This window comes from Canis lupus, chromosome 7 (assembly GCF_048164855.1).
Source record: "Canis lupus baileyi chromosome 7, mCanLup2.hap1, whole genome shotgun sequence".
Lineage (NCBI taxonomy): Eukaryota > Metazoa > Chordata > Mammalia > Carnivora > Canidae > Canis > Canis lupus.
Genome location: NC_132844.1, coordinates 2,212,964 through 2,237,475, shown reverse-complemented (window position 1 = coordinate 2,237,475; position 24,512 = coordinate 2,212,964). Strand labels below are relative to the sequence as shown.

The 24,512-nt window shown below is 43.2% G+C and overlaps 1 protein-coding gene across 7 annotated transcripts in view; it reads right to left on the bottom strand.

Moving 5' to 3' along the window:
- Nucleotides 1-24,512, bottom strand: part of HS3ST5 (heparan sulfate-glucosamine 3-sulfotransferase 5) — a 255,230-nt gene that overhangs the window by 138,550 nt on the left and 92,168 nt on the right. For all 7 annotated transcript variants that reach the window (XM_072831686.1, XM_072831687.1, XM_072831690.1 and 4 more), the window contains one exon: nucleotides 15,705-15,895. The gene's annotated coding sequence lies outside the window, so the exon portion shown is untranslated. The remainder of the gene's footprint in view (nucleotides 1-15,704; nucleotides 15,896-24,512) is intronic.

Here is a 24,512-nt window from a genome sequence, read left to right as displayed (position 1 = left end):
TGTCCCCACGTGTCCCGGGGGCAGATGCCCCTGCAGCTGGAAGGACCCGGAGTCGCCCGGGGCCCGAGCTGAGCCTCGCACCGGGGGACCCTGCGGCGCGGGACGGGCGGCCCAAACCTCCAGCTCGGCCTGCAGACCTCTCAGTCTTACCCTGATGACTGCCCCATGGGTCTCCACCTCCCCGCCCACCACCCCCCCAGCAGCCTCCCTTCACCCGTGGTGAACTCGGGCCACTCGTTACTTGCTGGTCTCCGTCCACGTTCCACGCACCTGCCTGGGACTAAATCCGGAGCCTTCCTCACAGGCCACGACGCTCTGCATTTCACTTAAGGCGGTGTGGTGCGTCCTTTTTGTGTTTTTTCTCTTTCCCAGAAGAGTCCTCTCTTTTCCTGTCTTCATGCCTTGACCCACCCCGTTTTCTTTCCCTGGGAAATGTCCTTATCTTACGCTTGGGTGTCCAGGTGCCCCGCTTCATGAACTTTTATCTTACCAACTGGAAGTGATTTGTTTTCCTCCTCAGAACCTCTGGATGGATTCACTGCACCTGCCCTGTAGGATGTATCAGTTCTTAAACTCCTAAGTGTAAATGAATTCGGGATTACAGAAAAGCTGCCACTTCCCATTGTGCGACTTCCCATTATATCCTTTAATCAGATTCCCCCAATGTGACTCTCCCGCATTAACCATGCAGGCGAAACAGAGGACCTGACACTGCTGCAATAGGTGATGATCAAACCCTCGGGTTTCCTTGGATGTCACCGGTTTTTCCAGGGACGTACATTTTTCTGGCCCAGCAGCCGACTGAGGACCCCACATTGCACCGACTTGCCAGGCCTCCCTCGCTTCCTCCAAACTGTGACCCTTCTTCAGCCTGGTCTGACCCTTCGTGACCCGGACAACTTTTCACCGTCCAATGTCATCACACTCATACACGGGGGTCTCCTCACTCTGCCTCGAGCTTCCCTGAAAAAGGACGTGTCACTGAGACCTGTGTTTGTCCCCAGGAGCACATGGTAAGAGCTCAATAATCACGACCCAAGTACATGTCGGAAACGACCGGAAAGGACAGTGACCATCTACAGGACTAGATGGCTGTGGGCTCTGGGAACTGCAAGTCACGACAGACGCTGGAGGACCAGACTGCAAGATCTTAAGACGCAGAACTCTCTTTGCAGAGCCCGTACCTGGGCCCGTTTTCTGCAGAGATCGCTGGCACTAATCGCGGCACAAGGGCACCTGGCGGCCGGCAGGAGGGGCAGCTGCGGCCTCGGTCTCCGCGTCCAGCACAACAGTTGTCGCATCTCACTGAACACAGAGACCTCACTGTCCCGTGCACCGCGCACACATCACGGGGCTCAAGAACTGCTCCTACCTCTCGGAACACCTGCCTCTCTGTCCCGTAGCTTTCTGTGAAGAGACGCAGGACGGAGGAACTGCAGTCCTCGTGCCTGGGACCCTGAGCCTCAGCCGGCTCCTTCGCTGGCTACCCCTGCAGGTGCGGACGGTATGTCCCGAAGCCCCAACCATGACGCCAGAACTCGCCTCCTTTTTTTTTTTTTTTTTTAATTTTTATTTATTTATGATAGTCACAGAGAGAGAGAGAGAGAGGCAGAGACACAGGCAGAGGGAGAAGCAGGCTCCATGCAGGGAGCCCGACGTGGGATTCGATCCCGGGTCTCCAGGATCGCGCCCTGGGCCAAAGGCAGGCGCCAAACCGCTGCGCCACCCAGGGATCCCTCGCCTCCTCTTTACTGTCTCCGGTTGCCCGGGTTCCCCGATACCGTAACCCACCGGGCTCCACCGAGACCGCTCGTCCCTGAAACCAGGACAAAGCTCAGCCGACAGGGCCGTGCCTGTTGTCCACTGTCCTACCCCCTGGCTGTCGTCCTTGGTCACGGCAGCGGCTCCTCCTGAGTCGAGAATCGAGCCCGCTCCCTGGGCCTCAGACGCGCTGAGATATTCCACTGTGTTGCTAACCGCGACGATGGTCCCATCTGCCCGACCCCTACCTCCTCGCTCTTGCTGTAGAGACTGGACAGGGGCGTCCCCCGCTGCACCTGGGAGCTCCGGCTTGCCAAGGAGTCGTCCCCACTCCCCCGGCTCCTGGGCCACAGGAGCTCTGCCTTGTTTGAAGGGAGTCAAGTAGGACAAGTAGCTTCAGTTCGCTTCTCCCCTGCATTCGCTTCAGATCTTTCACGAAGGTTCAGAAATAACACGTGACGGGGCAAGAGGAGCTGAGCCTCTGTCTGTTGGGTTTTGACTGCAGCACCGTCCCATCGGCGAGGGGGAAACAGGCCTTGCAGGGTCCCACGGAGGGGTCTGGACATTGGGCTTAATAGAGTGTGAAGAACTCATTAATAAATCACCTTCTGCTAGGTCAGCAAATAAAGCTGGGTGCCCTGGCGGGACCCCGGGGTCGGTGACCCGGGCGTGCCCTGCACGGTCACGGCTGTGCAGCTGGGCTTGTGTCCCACAGGTGCGCACCTCCAGGGCCACCGACGGGGAGGCCCTCCCCCCGACACCTGCCATCCCTGCTGGGCTAGATCGGCTTATCGGCGCAGCTCCGGGTGGGACAGCCTCTCCGGTCCCCACCTGCCCACGGACACCGAACTGGCAGCGCGCCCCACGGTGCACAAAGGCAGGTCCGTCCCGCAGGCCCTTCTGGATGGATGCCGCGGTGCGACCCAGAGAATCTTCAGCAGAATCCAGAAACAGAGGAAAGAAACAGCCTCCATTAAAAAGAAAGAGAAAAGAAAGAAAAAGGGAAGAAAAGAACGTGCAGCGTGCACAAGGCACTCATTCCGGGGTTCCGGGGTTCCAGGGTCTGAGAATGGGAAGCCTGCCCCTTTCCAGCTGGAGGGAGATGGTGAGGCCCAGGGGTCCTCGAGCAGTGCCACTGGTGGGCAGGGGCCGGGGGCGGGGGCAGGTGCAGGGCTGGGGGGTGGGGCGTGGGGCTGGGGTGGGGGAAGGCAGGTGCAGGACAGGGGAGTGGGGGCAGAGGCAGGTGCAGGTTGGGCCGGGGCCGCATGGTCCTTCCCTGCAGCCCATGGCAGCCTCCACTTCCCAAAGCACTCCCCAGGGTCGCCGGGTGGCGGTGGCACTCGTGCTTTCCAGCTGCTGCCATGTGCAGGGACAATGCCTGCTGGCCGCCTGCTGCCTGCACACCTGCACCGCCCCCTGCTGCACACCTGCTCCAGCCCCTGCCCGCACACCTGCTCCGCCCCCTATCCACACACCTGCTCCGCCCCCTGCTGCACACCTGCTCCGCCCCCTGCCGCACACCTGCTCCGCCACAACACGCGCACAGGTGGTTGGAGGCACCACATGGACGAGGCACCTTGGTGGGCGGGTTCCTTTGGACTCAGAGACCTGCGCAGCGCCCAGCCCCGTGGTGTGGCCATGATGACGGTCACCACGTCGCCACTGAGGCCCAGCTCCAGAGGCGCAGACGCCTGCGGAAGGACGCGTCTCCCAGTCCCCAGGCGCTGGCCCACACGAGCAGGGCACGCACCCAGCCGCACAGTGACACAAAGGCTCGCATTTACGGTTTCCTCACTCCCGGGCTCATGGGGCCGAGGAAGACCAAGGGGCGGTCAGGGCGCCAGCCGCCGCGTGACCAGGTCTCATCCCTGTGACACGGAAGCCGCGGGCAGGAGCCTGGCCTGGCCCTGCCCTTCTCTCCAGGCCTCCTCTCCTGCAGCCGAGGCCCCGCGTGCTCAGCGGCGTCTGGCAACCAGGAGACCGACACCGGCAGGTGGCGGTGTCCTAGGCCCACCAGGGAGTGGCTGAACCCGGATCCCAGGGACAGGGCCTGGCTGCAGGTCGCATCCCCAGTCGCCGCTCTATACAGGCTATTCCACGAGCCCCGATGCTACGGGCCCCCTCCCCTCCTCGCCCCCCGTGAAAATGAGATGTTTCTCAGTGCCAAGGTGCACGACAAAGTAAGAAAGAACTTTCATCTTGTTACCTGAATACGTAAGCAGTTCCAGGCTCAGTGACAAATGTCCTTGACATTTACTTAAGTATTTACGGGTTTGAATAATTCTCTTTGGAAAAAATAAACAATACTCAGAACCTAAGCGTTGAGAATGTTGATGCTTCTGGAAAGGAGGGAAGGCCGGGTGAGAGGGTGCGGGGCCTCCCGGGCAAGCCCGAGCTTCCGAAAGGATGATGGCATCTCCTGATGGGCTGGAATTTGCACAGACAGTTCTGGAGAAACGGGAGGCGTGAGGCCCTGATGAGGTCGAGAGCAAGGTGGTAGTATTTGCCCCCTGCTGAGGATGAACCACCCCACTCTCCTCTGTTGCCTCCAAATTACTGGGGAATGTACATGAATACAACTTTGGGTGCGAGCTTTTGCACCAAACTATTATGAACTATTCACATACGAAATACAGAAAGGGAATTTTTCTTCATGGCCACGTCCATCCGTACAGAATTCCTATTTATTACTGACTCTGTGTAATCGGATTTCCTTCTCATGCCTCTGTGCTCTACTTCCCCGGATAGACTGAAAGCTCTTTGCGGGAGGAAACTGCATTTGGTGTTTCTTTGTGACCCTTTTGAAAGCAATTCTAGTTTCCACGGTAATCGATTTATTATGCAAGTCTGAACTCTAGACAAAAGTGTGTAAATGCAAACCCTCATTCACAATAAATGTGGTGCCTCGAGGCGCCATTTCCAGCTTATAAGTATCTGGATATTATATTACATGATACTGTCTGTCAAACCCTACTTTCAATCACATTACTTTATTTTTTACCAATTTACATAATGTGTGAGAAGACAATGAAAAGCAAAGGTATATTCAATTTTGTTCAGCTCGAGAGGCAAACTAAGACCCTCTGATCACCTAGGTTTACATAGAAGAGTAGTCTGGCCCACTAATTCCCTTGGTTATCAGAGAACAATTCATCTATGAAGTGATTAAAAAACGGGGAAAAAAAATGTTCCTTTGGGAAAAGAATATGCAAAAAATGTGGTGCCTTCTAAATCACATACATATTCATGGAAGAGGGGGAGAGGAGAAAAAAAAAAGGGATAGAAATTTCCGAGGACATCACTAAGGGCTTCAGACAAAATGAATTCAATCAATCACAAATAAGCATAAATCAGTTATTTTCACAGTTTCCTCCCTCATTGGTAATCTGAAAAATATTAGCTTTGTATTTTCCTAAATATCCTTTCCTGTTATTGTTGAAAATAATAAACAATTAGTCTAAAACGCCTAATGTTTGAATGCTGATAATTAGCCACCGCATTAACAAGAACCAGATGTAGTTTTAAATTGTAATTTTCCATTAGGTTTACTTATTATAAAAGACTTTAACCGAAGGGTGTTGTAGATACCGGAGCACATAGAAGATACAGTTTTTAGCCTCCTGGTCCTACGAGATTCACAAGTGTCCAGTAACAAGTAAAAACTGGGAACCTGTACTGTGAACTTCATTCACTATCAGACAAAAACCATCAGAACCTTGGTAAGTTCACAAAGTACTCATTACGTCGGCCGGACCGTGGGTATTTACAGCTGTTTTCCATAATCATCATCATCAATCATTTAGAGCCGTGTACCTACTGCTGCACATACTTTATAATTTACTTTACATTTAAATTATATCGGTGGAATAAATGAGATGCCTAGAAGTACGTACGAAAACTCTATCCTGTGCCGTGAGAAACCTCAATTTTGTCACTATTTAAAGCCACGGTTCTATCTTTCATTTCAAGCAAATTTAGAATCCATTTGTGAGGACCAAACGCAGAACGTTGTAAGATGCATCATAATGCTTAAACTAGAATCTGTCTTAGAAAATTAATTGATACTGCTTTAATTGTTTACAAAAAAATTTTTTTTCTTTTTTTTTGGCATATGAAACTCCCTGGGCTTGGCAGACAGAATTTTTTTTTTTATGCTTTTGGTTGTGTTTTGAATATATTTCCTCTCTACTCTATTAAATCTACTGAAGTTATTTTCCAATGGGTTGCATAATTTTCCCTTCTGAGGGTTCAGAGAGTTCTCACATGACTCTGTATCATTTCCTAGGGACGCCAAGGGACGCAGGGCCCAGATGCTACTTATGCTGTTTTCTAAACTCAGCATTTTACTATTTTTAACTTTCTCCTTCCACGATTCATGGGAACATAATGCAGTCGTATTTCATTTGTGCTCTATAGGCTGACGAATATAGGTAAGTAAGTTCAGGGCTTCGTGAATAATTTCATTTATTTTTCAAAGAAAAAAAAACCTCTCAAACGATTATTCTCGATTTCTTTTCTTTCTTTCTTTTTTTTTTTTTTTTTTTGTCATTTCTGGTGGGGCTACAGTGGTCATCAAGTGAGGCAGGCCATTCCGGGAGCTCAGACACACTCACTGGGGAAGATGACTTTGCGGAATTCAAAGGTAGGGTCGGTCAATGTTTCTCATTTTAAAGCTAACATTATTTTCATAAGAAGCACTGGAAAAATCTCGGGTAGAGTGATGTACCCGGAAACACACTCGACTGGGATATTAAAGAATGGATTCCTGTCCCAGTCCTACCACTAACTGGCTTCCTGGATCTGCACACGCCGTCTAACCTGCACAAATTAAGTACCCTCTCTGGGACTCCGTTTTCACACCTGCAAAATATAAGCAGTTGGAACACCATTTCTGGGATGACTTCCAGCTCAAACAGGCTGTGATGCTAGAGCACTGGTACTTAGCACCGGTAGTACTTGAGGATCCAAGGGAAAATGACTCTTTTTTTTTAAAAAAAAAAGAAAGAAAATAATTCTTAAAGTGACATCACAGTATGAATACATTAAAACTGACTATGGGTTCCTTCTTTTTTAAATACGTACTCAAATTTAGGGTTCCATCCTCGTTTTTCTGAGAATCAGGTCAGAGTCCCACCTCAAGTGGCCATAACTAGGCACCTTCAAAATCCAGATTCGTTCTAAAAGCTAATATATTCTCACGTGATGTTTGGATCTTTCTGAAGTCATGTGGGATTGCTTAACATCACGGACAAGGACTGTGGTCACAGCTGATGCCGTCACTTAAAATTACTCCATAAATGATAAACTCTAAGGACAGAAGATAAAAAGTCCAAATTCAACGCCATTATTTATTCTTCACTGTTTGAGCCCTTGGGAAATCCCACCGCATTCCCTGGGGAGCGTCTGTTAATGAAGATCCCCTAGAACGAAAGCGCGCAAAGCACTCGAAGGCTCAGACGTAGGCAGCCCGCGAGGTGGGCGGCTTTGGTTCGGGTAACCCCCCAGGTAGAGATCCCACGTGAGAAGGTCGGCGACGAAGCCGGGCACGGACACTGGAACATCTGGGAAAGTCCTTTAGCAATGATGCTCCCTTCCACGCCCAACCACATACTCTGGTTGTGAGTCGGCCGGACACAGAAAGCCGCGTGTGGGAAGAGCAGCGCGGCCGGGAGCCCACGGGCCTGCATCCTGCCCTGTCCCTGCCCCCTGCCCCCCTACCCTCCTGCCCCCTGCCCGTCTTGCTTACTGGCTTCTCTCCTTTGGGGTCTCTACTGTTATAGAACTCGCTCGTTAGGATTCGGGTTTCTCGTCTGCATGTTCCCCCCTTCATTTTTTTTTTAAATTTTATTTATTTATTCATGATAGTCACACAGAGAGAGACAGAGAGGCAGAGACACAGGCAGAGGGAGAAGCAAGCTCCATGCTGGGAGCCCGACGTGGGATTCAATCCCGGGTCTCCAAGATCGTGCCCCGGGCCAAAGGCAGGCGCCAAACCGCTGCGCCACCCAGGGATCCCTGTTCCCCCCCTTCAAATGCCACGCTTTGCTCACTCATGCATCTCAAGTCCTAGCGCAGCCTGGCACGGAGACTCACTGACCCAACACTTGCTGAGTGAAGGAAGAAATGACGTTCGCGTTGGGTTATAACATGCGCAGCTATGGCTCTTGAGTCTCAGCTGGACTCTTAGGACTACGTATAAAAAAACCCAAATAACATTTCAAGCCAGTATAGTTTATGAAGTTCATACTGGGCCTGGCTAGACGTTTACGTCCCTTGTCATAAAAATCAATCATCAAACTTGGCAGTGCTGACCAGGCGCGATGGAAACGTAGTTGTCACGGCCTGGTGCGCGTAGACCTTGCGGAAGAAGAGCAATGCGTAGACGGGCAGAGTGAATTACCTGAGCGCGAGCACGGAGATAGAAGAGTCTGTGGTTGTAAAATACTGGCTCTGACACTCATCTCATCTATTTGATTTTAGCCGACTTGATGAAACTGCCATCTAGAATTTTCTTATTCAAAGGATGAAACCAATAACCTCGGTAATGGGCGGTTTCCGTAGTTCAACTTGCATTTATTACAGACGTAGGTATTCTAATATCAGCAGGCAAAAGAGGAGCTTTGAGCAATCTTTACTTTCTCAAACAAATGTAAGGAAGTTTTGGCTTCACATGGTTGAGGCCCAGTAGGAGAGAAAGAAATTAGGCCGGAGAAAATTTATGTAAATTAGAAAAAACTCTGCTATCTAGGAATAAAACGCTATTCTGAAATATGATCGTTTCATTTACATTTCTTTCTGCTGAGGTAATAGATCACAAAGGCCGATGTATTATTTTATTTTTGAATATTTTTCCCTTTTTATTTTAATACGAGTGTCACCTGCTAGCATATATGACGTTTCTTCACAATTTTAGGTCAGAAGAAAATAAGCTTTTCTCCCTCATGATTTTTCATGCTCTACAAAGTTTGCCATCACTAACCACTTTGCATTTATTATAAATAGGTATTACATTAGAAAAGCTACTCAACTGTATTCCATTTCACTTGTGAGGCCAAGCGGCTTTGCATGAAAACCCAGTGGAGTTGCTGGGACTATGTTTGGAGGAGGTGTTAACCTGGAAGTGAAGTTACTTCTGAACTCAGGAGTCGGCAAAATAAGAGCAGGAAACCCGCTGCGAGGAGGATGGGGAACTGTTATAATCTGCATTCCTAAATCGAATGAAAATTTTTGCTCAGTGGAAACCTCCTGACCGCAAAAACTCTGAAATTATATCCTGCTGTTAAGAATACCTGTTGGGGTGGGGGAAGGCTGACCGGGCCACTTTTCTTTAAGTCGAGTAAGTTTAATGTACACACTTTCCAGTCTTAGTGGAAGCTATGGTTTGTTGGTTTCCCAAAGACAAGCAACTGGGAAATCCTTTTTGCTGATAATGAAAAAAAAAATTATTGCCGTTAGTTAAGTACTTAATTTTTGATTAATAGGTGGTTTTGTTTTTGATACAGAAATATTTTCTCTTGAAAGTAAATTTCAGCATAAGTGTTTGGCTTTATGACAGAACAGGTGACTTTTTGGACTTAGTCCAGTGCCTAAAACGTGGATGATTTGTGGGATATTTTTTAGGAGTTAGGTTTATTTGCTGAACAAACTCCTTTAGTAGCCCTTAAAACTATTATTTATTTATGATTGTATACCTCATTATTGGGCATTCACTACAAAGTTCCTCTCTCATCTTAGTCAATGCTTTTTGGCCCTAAATTTCACCTTTACTCTTTTTTTTTATTTTAATTTTTTTAAGATTTTATTTTCAAGTAATCTCTACAACCAACATGGGGCTTCAACCCACAACCCCAAGATGAACAGTCACATGCTCCACCGACTGACCTGGCCAGGGGCGCCCCTAAATTTCACCTTTTCTGATATTAAGATTCTAACTCCTAATTTCTTTAAATTGTATTTGCCCACCCTTTCATTTTCAAATTTTTAAATAATTTTGTGTTGGACCTATCCTTGTATGCAAGTTTAGAACTTGGTTCTGCACTGTAATCTAATTTAAAATAATTTCTCTTAAAGAAAAAAATGTATTTTCATTAATATGAAATGGATATTTTTTTCACAATATTTTTTCTGTTAAAGGTTTTAAAAATCATTATATGGTCAGTTTGCCTTAATATTTATATATAGCTTCTTAAGCATATTCAACAGGATGTATATTTTCTTCTAATTTATAACTAATTTGTAAGTTCACGTAATAACATACATATGAAGTTGGTAACTTCATGTAATAACCTTGATCTTTTATATCTTTGGAATATTTATGATTCCCTATGATGAGTATAGAAAAAAGCAATTCTTTCTTCTTTCTCTTCCCCATTCTTTGTGACCCAATGTTGGACAACAGCATGACTTTCTTAATGTCTTTTTTTTTTCCTACTCTTAAATACTTCTGTAACTTGATTTGTTAGGTTTAAAGGATATCCACTGATCCTAGATATTGAGAATAAAGCTATAAGCCAATTTAGTATATGCACCAACTTATTCCTGTTGTGTCCTCCTGATTTTTATTGGTTGCTTTAGTTCTATAAAATGTTACACTCGTCTGCTCTGTCACCCTCACCTGCATATATATTTCAGGTTTAGTTTTAGGGTTAAATAGGTTCAAAGCTCGCGAGCAGTTCTTCCGCAGTCATTGCCGTATTCACCTCTTGGTTTGGTGGACTCCGTGCTCCAATGGTGGCCCCCAGGAGGGCTCACTAATAACAGCATTTCCCGAGTTCCTCTATGCTCAGAATATTTGGTTCTTGCTTTTATACTCTGAAAGCCAGATGGACGGTCTGCCTTTGGGACCATTGGGACTCACTTTCTTTCCTAAGGTGACCGTGAATTCATGACCTCCCAAGGCATCTTACTGCACTGTTAGAGATCTCAAGTTCCTAGGTGGCCTTTGTTTCTTCTTGTAGCTTTTTCCAAAATTGGTCTCCTTGAAAACTTCCAATGGAGCTGCCTATAGACCCTTCCACATAAACCCCCAATCTAGGCTAAAAGTACTAAGTCAAGGAAGGAGGATTCTTAAGGCCAAAATCAAAATGTCTCCAAAAAGTCTTTGAGTAGACTTAATGATTTGCTACTCAGTAACAGATTGCATCTCCCTTCTCCATATTGCCATTTTATTTTTTTTTAAAGATTTATTTATTTGTGATAGACATAGAGAGACAGAGAGAGAGAGAGAGAGAGAGAGAGAGAGGCAGAGACACAGGAGGAGAGAGAAGCAGGCTCCATGCCGGGAGCCCGACGCGGGACTCGATCCCGGGACTCCAGGATCCCACCCTGGGCCAAAGGCAGGCGCTAAACCGCTGAGCCACCCAGGGATCCCCCATATTGCCATTTTAAAGCAAGTTAAGAGTAATCATGTCAGAGCTGGAGGGGCTACTGGGATCATCTGCTGCAAAGGCCTTACTTTAGCATGAAGAAACTGAAGCCCAAGGAAAGCTACGGAGAGCTCACCAAGCGCACGCCATCACCAGGAAGCTGAGTCTGACCTCGAACCCCAGAGATCCCCTGGCAAAGGTTCGTTTCATTTCACTGAGTCCTTCAAATGTACGATGATCAATTTTTGCGTGTGGTGAGAACATTGAACATCTGCTCTCTTATGTGAGCTGATGGGTATGTTAGCCAACCTTATTTTGGTAATCATTTTGCAATATATATGTATATCAAATCATCACGCTGTATACCTTAAATTTACATTATGTTATATGTCAATTACATCTCAATAAAAAAATACCAATGAAAAAATACAATGATCAAAAGTGTTTCATGGCACTTAAAGGACTCAATGTATGCCCCACGACGTAAGAAAATCTACCTAATGGCTGCTTGAAAATTATGATTTCATTTTTCATTCCAACTATGTACAGAGCATAGCTGTATTAGAGAATCTTCAGAGGGTTTGCTGTTCATTTACATAAATTGTCACTTTCATTTTCTGTTTCTTGAAACTGAGAAACTTCAGATAAATGTAGATTTTGTCTTCCTACCCTAAACTCTCTAAACCATCATTTTGAAATCAAATTACACAGCTTATGCTTAAAACATAAGGGCCAGATTCTATCTTCAAATACACCACCCACTCTCGAACAGCAGAATTTGGCCCCAAAAACCCATTAACAAATATTGTCATTAAACTAAAGAGCTAATTACTTTGGATTCAGACAGAATGAACAAAATCATAGGCCAACCGCAGCTGGTAGTAATAATGGTGAGACTAACCGTATGTTACACTGGAGATTTAAAGAACAAAGATGTATTAACACTAATGTAACCAAACATATAAAATTATCCTCCAAATGGAGCAAACGATTATAGTTAGAAAATTCTTGAAAGCACGTTGGAATTATCTGATACAAGAAGTAAAGGATATTTCTAAGGAAGTAATTGTCATAATTTGAAATTATCAGTATTTAATGGAGAGGAAACTTGAAAATTTTTCGTGTATTGCAATATCTACTAACAAAGAGTCATATCTAAAAATCATTTTGATCTAACTGGAAATACTGTTCTTATATCTAAATCAGTTTAATACTATAAGATGCAGGCAGCCCGGGTGGCTCAATAGTTTAGCGCCGCCTTCAGCCCAGGGCGTGACCCCGGGGTCCCGGGATCGAGTCCCATGTTGGGCTCCCTGCATGGAGCCTGCTTCTCCCTCTGCCTGTGTCTCTGCTTCTCGTTCTGCATCTCTCTGTGTTTCTCATGGATAAATAAATAAAATCCTTAGAAAAAAATACTACAAGATGCAAGAGTTTTACTTTAAGATTATTTTAAACAAACATTATCAGGACTACCCTATAGTTCTATAAAAGTAAGTTTCCCAGAAAACTGAGTGTTTTCCCAGCCCTTAAAGAATATTTTCAAATTACATTAATAATACATATTTTAGAAAAAGTTTTACATACCCCGAGAAGCAATAATAACCATAATTTATCAGTGGAACATGACCATTAATTGTATTTTGATGCATATCATTTCAACTTTCTTCCTACTCACCTGTTGTCTTTTTAATAAAAATAGGACCACATCCTAATATGCTCTGTAACTTGTTTTCTTTTCTTTCCTTTTTTTTTTTTTTAAGATTTCATTTATTTATTCATGAGAGATACACAGAGAGAGGCAGAGACACAGGCAGAGGGAGAAGCAGGCTCCATGTAGGGAGCCCGACGTGGGACTCAATCCCGGGACTCCAGGATCATGCCCTGGGCGGAAGGCAGGCGCTCAACCACTAAGCCACCCGGGGATCCCACTTGTTGTTTTCATGTTCAGTGTATAATGGGCATTTCACTCACATTAATAATTATACTTTTACTACATAAATTTTAGTGACTTTCCACCTTCTTAAATTAAGAATAATAAACACATTTTCATCTCTTTGGGTATCTCACAAATATCATTATTATACAGTTTCATAAGAACACTCCCACTCTCCAGAGACTCTTACACAGTTAAATCTCCTTTCTCCTGTACAAAATGATCCCAGATGGCTCTACTGTTCTAAAGCTGTATCTGACCTTTAGCTCTTTTTTCTCCTTCAAGATCAGATTTCCATATAAAGCTGACCAAACCTGAAGTAGACCTAAATTGGTCTGTTTTCATTTTTAGATTAATGACATGAAAGGTTATTTACTGATAACTAAAATAAGTAATGGTTTTAATTTCAATTACATTCATAAGTGCTCAGGTATTCTCTTCACTTCCTCAACTTTCATCTTGGATGAAAATTTCCTCCTACACTGCCTCACCCAAGAAATCATTATTGAAAAACATCTGCTTAGTTTCTCTTTTCAAAAAGTCACACCTCGCCAGACTGATGTTGACTGCTCTTTGTATTAGCCTTTTATACAGCAAGTTTGGGAGAGAAAAAAATGCCATTATATATGAAGGGACCAGACTAGGAGATCTTAATGGTTCATCTTCTGCTCTAAAACTTCATTCTTCTGTGCTTTAATAAAGTTTATGTAATTTATTCTTTTGTTGTGTATTTTGCTTCCTGAGTGTGGAGGCTATCTCACTCAGGTTCCCTGAAACCACACGGTAAGTTTTCTTTAGGGAGTCACAACTTAAGACAAATATGCCAGTGATAATGAACGTGACCCACTTGAGGACACTATTTCGTTTTCTCTCCACCTGCTCCTCTGCAGAGGAAATAGGAAAAGAAAAATAAGAAAAAGCAGAGGAGTAGTTTCTATGTTTCTCTGAAATAAAAATATTACAGAAGATTTATATTAAGTCTTCCTTGAGAATGTCTTTGAACCATAAACTTGTATAGTATCTATTTGAGGATTTTATCATTTGGGTACTACAAATTTTAGGATTTTATCATCAGCTGTGGCAGTGAGAGCATGGCCTATTGAGAATAATACTGACAACAAATGCATGTGAAAATTCATTATTATAGTTAATCTAATTCTGTAAATCTTTAGATTACTTGGAAAAAGTGCTATCTTCTTTCATGCATATCTATATTCGTTTTCTCTGTGTAATACGAATAACTAATATGTGTAGCTAATTGCCGCCATGGGGATATACTCTTTTTTCCTTTTGATTAAGGGTTTATTTTTGCCATTTGATATTTTATTGACAAGAAACTCCTTAGAATATGAACATGTGCACACAAAGGCTGACTGAGAAAAAACATCTATAAGCCTGAAATTCAAAGGCTTTTAATTAAGAACTTCGCTCTTCACTATGAAATAGTATCATGTTGTACCTTTAAAGAACCATCACAATTTCAGTGTGAATATGCCTCTACTAATCACTTTCATCCCTGGAGCAAAAAAAGCAAACTTTTCATAAACTTAAAATTGCACATAATAAAGATGAAATTGCTAAATGAGATAAAGAAATAAAGGGATATTCAATAAATGTACGTGCAACCTGTTATAAAGATATCACATGATTTAGAAGTTTTTATCCGCAAAGGACAATGAGTAGCTAATGATGTGTTAAGCAGATCTGTTCTTTTGAAAACCTAACCCTGAGTTTTCCAAATGAAGAGAAAAAAAAAAAAACCAAAAACCTTCAAAAATGAAGAAATGCTTAGCCGACCCTGGGAATAACTCATTATTTCTATCTTCTTAGATAGTTCTTAGAATTCATCCAATAAGCATAAACATCTGAATAAATTAAAACATTACAGAGAAAAGAGAACCAGCTAAAGACAGCGATGAGTGCATATTCACTCTGAAAGCAAGACAGGGACCCCTGGATTTAGTCCATCATACTGAACTTGAAAAAGGAGTATCGAAGAGAACTAACAATTCAACTTGGGGAGGGGGTCAAAAAAGGAGCACTAATTTAGCACCTCGCTGCTAAACGTGCCTCCTTATTTATTCTTGTAGCTGAAGGAAACAAACAACGGAAACTCCCATTTAATATAAAGTTTGAAAATCAGAAGTGTATTGTTTTGAATGCCAGCTTCAGTGTTTCTCAAAGGCCCAAGACCCACCTCCATCAGGAGCAGCTAGGGGTGAGGAAATAAAAACGCAGATTGCTGGGTCACATCCGAGATGCAGGGATTCTAACCCTCTGTGAAATGTGCCCAGGAATTAAGAGAATTTTACAGACCCTTTCCTCCTCCATGTGAGTCTCACACATGTTATAATTTGAGAACCGCTGTGATGGTCACGATTTTCGTGTGTGTGCGTGAAACTGAGCCTCAGTTATCAAGAGTACCACTGCACCTTGCTTGTACTTACACCGACGTGACGTACAACAACTTTTCAAGTTTGCATTTTATTTTTCCCTTTTGGCTGTAGAACTGTACATAGACGGCTGTGTTCCTCATATTCAGCAACTGCTTCTACTTTGGCACATATTGCTAAATATATTAAATACTCACTTTAGATGTAAGCTAGGGTACACAGCAATGTGCGTTACCTCCCAAACTCACTTACCTTCAAATCCTCAGGCTTCTTCAGAAAGTTCTGAGCCTCTATGATGGAAGTTTTCAAGACGAATATAAGCAGTGGCTTCTCTAATATCCACGTATCTCAAGTCTGGCCAAGGAGACTCCTGAAGCGGACATCAGAAACACCATCGAGAAGGGAAGACACCACTGCTGGAGCCTCTGGGTACCTGATTATCTCTGAACAGAACAGAAAAACAAGTAGTCGGTCACCTGAAATTCACAGAGAATCTGCTACGGAGAAGGTTATTTTCAGTAAACTGGCAGTGTTACTAAATTTAAACTTGGCCTGGGTTTGCTGCTCTCTGATTTAGCACAGTTGTCATTTAAAATTTCATGTCATTGTGAAGGCAGGATTGCATGATGCTGCTGCCTGCAGAGGATTCTGGTTGAATTCATATGGCTTTAATTGACTATTTCTTCTAAACATTGCATCAAGTGGTATTACTAATTTTATTTTTGATATGCAGATGCCAGATTTTGGTGCTGAATTTCTTTCTAAGTCAAGGTTGATTAGCTCTCTTGGAAATACATCCCTCCACGAGCCTCTATCACACCCCATAAAAGACAAAATGTGATACTTTTACAAAATCCCAGTGGAATCATCTGGAACGTTTGCTATATTTTCTTTCACTTGGGTAATGCTTGCCAGGATAATTAGACATAAACAAAAATAATATCCTTTCTCATCAATATGTGTTGCCTCCTCGGGGAAACCAAAATTCTAGCACTTTGCTGAATGAGTTAAGCAGACATTGCTAGTGGCTAATGGAAAAAAGAGACTGAAACATCTATTTTTAAAACTGGTAATTGACAAATGCAAATATTCTCCTCAAGGGTAGAAAAAGCAACATATACAGATTAATACAACATCAAATACAAAGTGACAAGAGCGTAATATAGACGTCAGCACAGAGTGACTGGAAAACAATAGTTTTTCATGGAAGACTTTAAGGACTGAGCACCCAAAACCCACTCCCAACTCTCTCCCTCTTGCTAAGCCTCACAAATGCAGAACAGAAAATCAAACCAAATAAACCAAATTTACTTTCCCAGTCCTCCTGCTGCTAAGAATGCTTGCATGATTCCATTCTGGCCCATGCCGGGCAAAAAATGAAGGCAAACATGTGCTTCATTGAGGAGACGATTCCTGTCCCCCTTCTCTATTCCACACAACTGCTTGCCCTGCACCAGGATGTGGTATTTGCAAGGAGAGAGTCATCTTGTCACCGTAATGTAAAGCACAATGATGTTCTGGAGAAACACAAAGATACAGGTCGTCTGTTAAAGAGCAGCTGACTCAACACTACTTGGCTGCTGCTGCTGCTGGAATTCTGCTTGTCTGAACTACCGGGTTTTCTGCTGCTTGCTAACAGAGTCATTGCAGGTTGACAGAGCATTGAAAACAACATTTGTTAAAAAGTAAGTGCCATTGCTATGACCGTAGTGCTAGCTGCCTTTCTACGTTATTAGCTGCAAGTTCTCACTCTGTGGAGTCCGGCCGGGACAGCCGTCATGATGACAGAGGTGGGGACTTGCCTCCCTTTTCACTTGAGGAAAGCTGTACACGTGGGGAATATTGGATCACAGGGTAACGGTAATTCATTAGAATAAGATGAAATGGAAACTCTCCTCTAGAGCCAGGTTTGGAAGAAGAGGGCCCAGTATCATGGTTAAAAAAAAAGAATCCCGTCTTGGCTTCAGGGCCAAAGCTATCACATCAGCTGAACTCTCGGTGGAAGAGTCTGAAAATCGATTTGTAAAATTCATTCTCAGTATCTTGTGATGTCCTGTGGATTCTTTGTTTGAAATACTGTTCCATCAATCACTTCATTACTATCTTCTCTTCATCAGCATTTCTTCTTTTTTTTTTTTTTTAAGATTGTATTTATTTATTCATGAGAGACACAGGGAGGGGCAGAGACACAGGCAGAGGGAGAAGCAGGCTCCATGCAGGGAGCTGGACGTGGGACTCGATCCTGGGACTCCAGGATCACGCCCTGAGCCCAAGGCAGATGCTCAACCCCTGAGCCATCCAGGTGCCCTTCATCAACATTTCTTAATCATAGTCTGAGCTTTCACTATCTCTTTCCTAAACTATTGCTATAGGCCCTTTAACAGATTCTTTTTCTTTTTTCTTTTTTTTTTCTTTTTCTTTTTTTTTCTTTTTTTCTTAAACATTCCGCTATGTCCTACGAGTGCTTTAAGATTTAGCTTCTTAAAACATTTCCTTAGATCCCTTTTCTGTTCAAAATACAAGAGCTCCTTTTTGGTCAACGGGATTAAGCCCAAGGTCCTTAACATTTAGAACTACTGGCAAGCACCCTGGGATCATGGGAGAACTTGCTGAACTTAAGTCAACACCAAGGAAAGAGGTGAGAAATAGAAAAAGAGGAGCTGGGCCTGATAGGTTGTTGTGTCATCTCTGGGCAGAGTTTTGCTTGTAGGTGGACTACCCTGAACGTATCAGTTGTGTGTGCATTTATAAACTTATTTTTATTTATTTATTTATTTATTTATTTATTTATTTATTTATTTATTTATTTATGATAGTCACAGAGAGAGAGAAAGAGGCAGAGACACAGGCAGAGGGAGAAGCAGGCTCCATGCAGGGAGCTCGACGTGGGACTCGATCCCGGGACCCTGGGGTCACGCCCTGGGCCCAAGGCAGACGCTCAACCCCTGAGCCACCCAGGTGCCCTTCATCAACATTTCTTAATCATAGTCTGAGCTTTAACTATCTCTTTCCTAAACTATTGCTATAGGCCCTTTAACAGATTCTTTTTCTTTTTTCTTTTTTTTTTTTTTTTTCTTTTTTTCTTTTTCTTTTTCTTTTTTTCTTAAACATTCCGCTATGTCCTACGAGTGCTTTAAGATTTAGCTTCTTAAAACATTCCTTAGATCCCTTTTCTGTTCAAAATACAAGAGCTCCTTTTTGGTCAACGGGATTAAGCCCAAGGTCCTTAACATTTAGAACTACTGGCAAGCACCCTGGGATCATGGGAGAACTTGCTGAACTTAAGTCAACACCAAGGAAAGAGGTGAGAAATAGAAAAAGAGGAGCTGGGCCTGATAGGTTGTTGTGTCATCTCTGGGCAGAGTTTTGCTTGTAGGTGGACTACCCTGAACGTATCAGTTGTGTGTGCATTTATAAACTTATTTTTATTTATTTATTTATTTATTTATTTATTTATTTATTTATTTATTTATTTATGATAGTCACAGAGAGAGAGAAAGAGGCAGAGACACAGGCAGAGGGAGAAGCAGGCTCCATGCACCGGGAGCCCGATGTGGGATTCGATCCCGGGTCTCCAGGATCGCGCCCTGGGCCAAAGGCAGGCACCAAACTGCTGTGCCACCCAGGGATCCATTATTATTATTATTATTATTATTATTATTATTATTATTATTATTATTCCAATCTGGTTGGTATCCTCTGTTACCTGCAACCAAAAAGACCTTTCCAATGCATTTACGTGTTTGTGTGTCTGCCGTTTCATTCATTTCTACTTCTCTCTTCTTTAAAAAGATCAAGCCCTCTTCCTCCATGATACATTCCCAGATTCTTCTAATTCATAGTGAGAGAATCCTAATTTAAAATTTAAACCACTTTACTAAAAAAACAAAAAACAAAAAAACTTTACTTTTCATTGTATATACTAATAATATACATTATTGTAGAACAATTATATAATAATGTAATAATAAGCTATCATTTCATCATGACTTCCAAATTTTTAGTTTAACAGTTTCTTATCTCCAGGCTTTTATTTCTAACTGAATATATCCCGTCTCCACATGGATGTCTTAAAGGCTCTACAACCTGAATCTGTCCATAACCAAACTCATAAAAACCTTCCTCTTAAGTACAGTTTTCCTCTAGCTTCCTTTTTTTTTTTTAAACAGCACCATCAACATCAGTTGGAGAAGACAAAAAAAAACAAGATCATCGACATTTTAAAAAGGAATCAGACTAGATTTGATCTTTTCTCCTTCGGCCCCAGTATCTGATCGTCAAGCCCTTTTGATTTTATTTCCTAAATAATTGTAAAGCCTCTCTACTTTGTCTACCTTCTTTCTATATCCTCTCTGTAATCCCTCTCCTGCTCCAGTACCATCACCACCACCTTGTCTGTTGCCTGGAATGCTGCTTATTAGATGTTTTTCTGTCTCCTATCCCACATTTTGTTTCCCTCCAATATTTTCTCTTCGTGGCATTTTGAATGACCCTTTAAAAACACACAGTGGATCACATCAATCCCTTCTTTAAAAACCTTCAATGGCTTCCCACTGTTTTTAGGGAAAAGAACAAGGCCTCATATCACGCAACCCTGCCTGACGCTCCAACCTCATCTCCCCAGGGGGCAGTGACCATTTCTGTTTTTAAATAGACTCATGTTGGGGATCCCCGGGTGGCTCAGTGGTTTAGCATCTGCCTTCGGCCCAGGGCGTGATCCTGGAGTCCCAGGATCCCAGGATCCCAGGATCCCAGGATCGAGTCCCACATCGGGCTCCCCGCAGGTATCCTGCTTCTCCCTCTGCTTGTGTCTCTGCCTCTCTCTCTCTCTCTGGGTCTCTCACGAATAAATAAATAAAATCTTAAAAAAAAAATAGCCTCATGTTTTAAAAACCCAACATTCAGCAGAGTGTTTAGCACCTAGTAGGCACCCAATAAATATTTGTTGAATGAACAGCTGCCTCACAATATCTCTTGAACCGTGAGCCACACTATGTTATTTTTTCTTATATATTTTATTTTCTGTGTTACTTATAAGTACATTGACAATAAAGAAGTGTCATATTTCTCTGTAACCTATAGCAGAATGCTATGTGAGTAAGAGGGGTTCAGCAGGTATTCAATTATTTTGCTGTTGATATTTCTACTCTGATTTCCTTTTTAAAAGGTTGAAGTTCATTCTCTCACACAATGGATAGTTATCACCTGTCTAGAAGGTCAAAAATGAATAAGGGGAAATTTATTAAGTGCAAACAATGGAAGTAAAAAAAATAGAAAACTTGTTTCTGATCACAATTCTAAGGCATTTTCACAGATTAATTAAAAAGGAGCTGATCTTCTGCATCTCATGGAAAAGCGTCACGTCAGCCCTGAGTTATGTGGACAAGCACTCAAACATCATGTTTGTAATTTTCACTGTCATTTTTTCTGGATATTTTATATTTTTCTTTAGAAATCTTTACCTTTGAAAAACGTAAGCAAAACTCCAATACTTTAAAATAACTAACAGCTGAAGTCTTTTTGGGTAGAGACTGATTTTGGAAAATAGTTACCCCAAGTATACATTAATTGTTAGTTATTGGATATTTACCCGAAAGGACAAAAAGAATTTCTGAGATTCAAAGGTAGGTATGAAATTTTAGCCTACGCCATAAACTGATATTATCTAAAATAAGAGAAATATGTCTGAGGGGAGCCTGCAGCGAGAACACACATGAGCAACCCGAAAGCAACAAACAGGAGGACACAGGGGTCCATGCTCGTCAAAGGCTTCGGACTATTAGCTGTGGCCAGATAATGTTGTCCAGGTTGGGGAATGATAAACAGAATTAGGATTGAGAAGATCTAGAAGGAGGAAAGGCCAAGAAATGCAGAAGTAGACAATGCAAATGCTCTGCCTGAAAAAACTCTCGAGTAGGCTTAACCTTCTGTTTCTGAAAAATTAGTTGAAGTTTGCCCAAGGGATATTTATACACGAGATAATTGCCTTTGGGTTTCTATAGGCCTGTTGTTCAGTTATAAATATCTTCTAGTTTTCTCAGGGTATTGAATCTGTTACGGAGTTTGTAAAAATTAAGAAAAAAAAAAACGGCAAGAAATTTTTTAAAAAAGGAAAGTTTGTTCAAGAAACGCATTTTGAGAATGACTACAAATAGTTGTCCTAAAAATAAGGGAGCAGGGTATTGTACAATTTTTCCCTACGGTATTAAAAGATATTTTAGGAAACCAGTGATTCATGATTTAATAGTTAACTGCTCTTCAAGCAAAATAAGAAATTGTACCAGGATATACACATGATTTCTTTCTTTCTTTCTTTTTTTTTTTTCTTTCTTTCATATTCTTTTTTCCCCCTAAGTTCCAAGGGACAGGCTGAGGTGGCACTGTTCATTTTGCTCTTTAATAAATAAAAGATAAGCTTAACTACATGATGGAGGGACAGATTCTTAAGCTCTTCCTCTTCACACAGGCCTCTTTGCTGGATGAGGGAAAATGATTTTCAACTGCAAAGGAGTTCACTTGCGAAACATTTCCATTTTATTTGTTAATTTCTTTATTGACTGACGAGATTAGATTTGTCCTTTTGCATGAAAATGGATACATGTTCTAAGATTAGAGTACGAGCCTTTTGTATTTCTTTAAAAATCAGTTCTTCTGTTCAGAGTACGAGACTGCCAACGGATGTCATTGTCTCTCTATAGTGCTGTCATATAATTTTAAAAAACGCATGGAATAAAGATGTTTATTAGAGTGCCGCTAAAAAAAAAAAAAAAAAAAAAAAAAAAAAAAAAAAACCGCGCCTGCCCGTTTATGTGTACTTTGTGTAGGCTTTCCTCTCCATCTTGCATAAAAATCCAAGAAGTTTTGTTGGCCTACCTCTAGCTCGAAGATTGGAACACCCTAGAACAGCAATGAAAATTAAACAAGTAAAAGCCTCGAACAAGACGTCCGTGGTTACCCCGAGATGCTCCAACTTCTGTGCTGTTCTCAGGAAGAGGGACTCAAGACTTTGGGGACTCCCTCCCAATCCTCCATCAAGGAGATCTGGAAATAACATCATCATAAGGAGGCAGGAGTGGGATGTGATTAGAGAAGCTAAAATTATATTACACTGGGGAGAGGATGGCTGGATGACCGTAGTTAAAATGTTTTCTTTTTGAGAAGATCCGTCTCCCGTAAAACAACTGGCACACAGCGTCCCAGAATTCCGCGGAACACGGTCGGGGCCCCACTAGCTTTGAGAGTAAAGGAGAGAAAGCAGGAGCCAGAGGTTGCCAGGGCTGACCCGGAGGTCATGTTCCGATCTCCCTGTAGCCGCAGACGTCATTTACTTAGAAGAGTCCTCAGATCGCCTGGGGCCCGAGAGGCACATCGCTCGCGACCGCCCACGTCTAGCGGCCGGGCCCCCGCGACGGCCTCGGGGGAGGACGCCCCTATGCTGGACAGAGTAGCGGAGGGGCCGCAGCGGTGCATCGGCCTCCTGGCTCAGGTAGCTCAGGCCCTTGGAAGTCTGGCCAGAAGGAAGGCATCCCCCCGAGTCTGGCTCCCAGGCTGGTCCTGCAGGACCTCAGCTCCGGAGGAGTGTGGGGACGGCCACAAGCGCATCAGGGCCCCGCGACACGCTGCCATCTGTCCTGCTCTTCCTAACACACTGGTCTTTACTCTGTGGTTCTGCAAGGGCATTTTTTTTCCACGTCCTCTAAAAAAAAGGGATCATTAAAAAAAAAAAAACAAACCTGCTATTCTTGAGTTCCTCGCACTACAGTGACGGTTGCTACAAATCCTACACGATTCACAAAAGATCCTTAGAGACGCGCATGTTCAGTCCGATACCGGAGACCGACAAGAGGTTGAGACTAGTGTGGACGCACCTGCTCTGCTCATCATGTGTGGGGCACCTTTGTACTTACAAGTGCTTCCTCAGTCCAGTGTTTATTCTTCACTCCCTCCTACTTTAAGCTGTAATTGTTGATTTATCTGCGCTCATTAATAAGAGTTGAGGGCACGGACTATGCCGTCAACATTCTTCGGCCCCCGTAGACTGTCTGGCTTACGGCAGATGCTGGATGCATGATGATGATCGCTGCACATGAGATTTTGCATGAGTGCAAAAGAGAAAAATGTCTCCAGCCTTTATCTACTATCATTTTCATTTATTTCTGGAACTGGCAAGACAGGAGATTTGCATTACCTCTGAGCAGAGGCACGATGCAGTCAGATATGCTTTACCATCTCTCCGCAAGATAAAATAGATGCCACGCAACAATTGGTGCTGCGATTTTATGCTGAATTGAAATATTTTAGACTTTGATGGGCTCAACAGATATATCCATACAGAAAAGATAGATGTCAAAGAACAGGAAAATGTTTGACTATCTCTCTCTTAACACTGCTAACTGTGAGCCATGTTACCAGGGCTGTTTTCTTGGGGTGTTCCTTAGGAAGTGAATTACGTCTACTTTATATGATGAATTTAAAAATGGGTCTACGCGCTGAAACGATTTGAGATGTCTTCCGGCCTGTGAAAAATGAAAGTTATAAATGTGTTCTGAAAATTCCTCACAACAATCAAAGACTGGCTTATTTTGGGTGGAAGGCAAGGTCGGTGACATTGAGAAATGTAGGAAATTCATGTGTTGATTTATGCTACTGCACAGCACGGTGGGTTTTTTTTTTTTTTTTTCTCAAGTGTAGTTGATGAAAAAGAAAAAAAAAACTAAGAAGCATGATTCCTCCCGTTAATGTTCTCAAGGGAAAGTTCAAACAAGTCCAAACTAAACAAGATATTAGTGCTGGATTGTTACGGAAATTGCTCTGAAATGGGGCTAGGTCATGTGGCTTCTAATTCAGGCTCTGATGGCCTGAGATACATAGTTCCTACCCAAAGGGTTCTTTTCTTTTTAAGATTTTATGTATTTATTTATTCCTGAGAGACACAAAGAGAGGCAGAGACACAGGCAGAGGGAGAAGCAGGCTCCATACAGGGAGCCCGATGCGGGACTCGATCCCGGGTCTCCGGGGTCACGCTCTGAGCCCCATGGAGACGCTCAACCGCTGAGCCAC